Raw genomic sequence first — 2,685 nt, forward strand, 5'->3', positions numbered from 1 at the left:
AAAGGGGCGAGCATGTTTTGATGGAACGGGGATTCTAACCCGCCACCCTCAGATTGTGAGTCGAGCGCCCTAACCACCTGGCCATGCCGGGTCACTTTTTTATGAGCGGATCTTCTGTTCGAGTGGAAATTTTCCCAGTGATTTCCATTCTGGAAGTTCCCTTGTGTCACCAGATGCTTTTGCAAAGCCCTGTTCATTTTTATACTTATAAAGCAAATCTTGTTGAATTGCTCCAGAAATGTCAATATCACTATCATACAACTACTTCTGGCGATCTCTTACAGTAAGTCGTGACATAACATGGTTTGTCAAAAATTTGAAACTTAATGTCTTCAATGTGCTTGCTTTTGCTTCAGAACGCGATTTTATTTTCCTGCTCTTGTGAGGATATTGTTACTGCAATGGAGACCAGAGCATCGTAGACTTAACTGATACCCGAGTGCACGAACAACATAAATTTTACTCTCATGATACTCAATTACTTGACAGTTAATCCGAGTTGGAACTAATAAGTAGACTTTATATGCTTTGAATTAAGTCGAAGAACACCATTCTTTCGGTGCAACATTTAGTTGCTTCGTTTAACACGAAATTCAGAAACTGCACATTAAATGTTTGAAAAAATACAAACTTTTTTGGCTTAAGCCTCATTTGTTTTGAATGCCATGTTTTTTATCTTTAATTCTGATCCACTGCCTACTCTTGGTTTCGTAAGACTTTCAAGTTCAGCAACATTTTTTTTCAAGCTTACTAAGAACAAGCACTGCTAGTGAATCCGAGAATTCGTGGTTCGCCGCCCTTTGCTGTAAAAACGCACATCAGGGTCCGTGGGTGCTCTATTAGTTACTATCAAATGCCACTATTCAGTCAGACTAGAGTATTTAAAGAGTTGATGGTGTATTCTGTCGATTTTCAGTTATGTAAGTTTATGCGAAAATTCTAAGATAAACAAACAAACATACCAACACTACTTGTTTCTGTTGGCGGCAAACACTTGATTCAGTCGCACATGGTTTTGTAGCTGTGATAAACCAAATGATCGTTGTCATCTGTTCTGGTGGCTTGTGTCTCAAATATAGACCCGGACAATCGAGTACTCCTTAGCATTGTAGATGCAGTCAGCACAGGAGTCTGGATCTTTTTGGAACAGCAACTAAATCAGCTCATTCTGGTAGTCCTTTCTCACATAGTACTTATGGATTTCTAGCGTGATAATTCTTCAAAGGTGTTCTTTCATGACAGAATCAAACATGGCAAATATCTAACAACATTCGGGAAATTTCCATTTCCGGACAGGAAGAGTTCATCACAAGTTTCATGAAAAGCAATACTATGAGTTCCATAAACTTTTATGAAGCCAAAAGGTCGTTCATGTAAAGCTTCCCAATGCTCTATCTCTTCTCTTCTTTAACCAGGCCTGATGATTCTGTATCGATTGTTTGGTTCAGTATGAGTCAAGATTCCAATCCTGACTTATTTTAAAATGCCCCCAGATTCTTTGTAAACAGCCCATTATTCCATTAACGACAGTGAAACGTTGAAAAGTTAGTTATGCTAAAAGTCTTCCAAAGAAAACAAAACATTATTTTTGTACTTCGCCATCGACAAGTTGAGTTTAATAAACTGTTGGGAATTTTTTTTTTCTTGTTGACTATGGAAAAGTCAAGTGTCTGTATAGCTGAACGGAACCCACTTCGACTAATTGGTGGTGCAAATTTTAGTGAACTGGATAGCCCATTTAGCTGGATAACCCATATCAATACACGTGTGCGAAAGGTTTCGTTCTGTTTTTCCACCTAGAATTTATTTATCATGAAAAGTTGATTTTGTTCAACTTCTGAGAGAATTCAGCAAGTAGTTGTAACACTGTCGTTCACTTGTTTTAGCAGCAGTAGTTTCTTGACTCATTCTAATGGTAGAGTTTTCACTTTATGCTAATGTGTTGCGTTAGAAATACTTGAGAAAAGTGCCATTTCGATTTTTTCAGATCTGCTTCTTTTCCTGCTTCACTTTTCCGATACTTAGCACATGAAAGACGATGTCTTCCATCAGCTAAGTTCTTCTTAAGTTCACTGTATAGAAGCATTTTGACATATCGATGTTCCAACTACAAAGTTTTTAGCCGTTTTGAAATAGTTTAAGAACATTTATAAAGTTAAAAGTAGTTTTATAAGAGTATTCCTATTCTGCGCACTTCCTGAAAAATGAAAAACTGTCACTGTATAGGAAAGGAAACTGAACGCTTCGTCTCGCTTTCCCTTTCTTCACCTGCAACAAATGTGCTCAGATAGGGAAATAAGAAGGATTATATTATAAACATTCAGCGACCATAGTAGGTTCTCTGATAGGGGAAGAAGAAGGGTGATATTATAAACATTCAGCGACCTTAGCAAGTTCTCAGATATGGGACGAAGAAGGTGTTATTACAAACATTCAGCTACCATAGCAAGTCCTCACATAGGTGACGAAGAAGGTGATATTATAAACATTCAGCGACCTTAGCAAATTCTCAGATAGGGGACGAAGAAGATGATATTACAAACATTCAGCTACCATAGCAAGGTCACACATAGGTGACGAAGAAGGTGATATTATAAACATTCAGCGACCTTACGTCAATTAATTAATTACGGTAATAGCGACTTTATTGTTTTGTTTTTTAGTTTTTACGTTAGTCCTACTCTT

This window comes from Limulus polyphemus, unplaced genomic scaffold, assembly GCF_000517525.1.
Source record: "Limulus polyphemus unplaced genomic scaffold, Limulus_polyphemus-2.1.2 Scaffold7910, whole genome shotgun sequence".
NCBI lineage: Eukaryota > Metazoa > Arthropoda > Merostomata > Xiphosura > Limulidae > Limulus > Limulus polyphemus.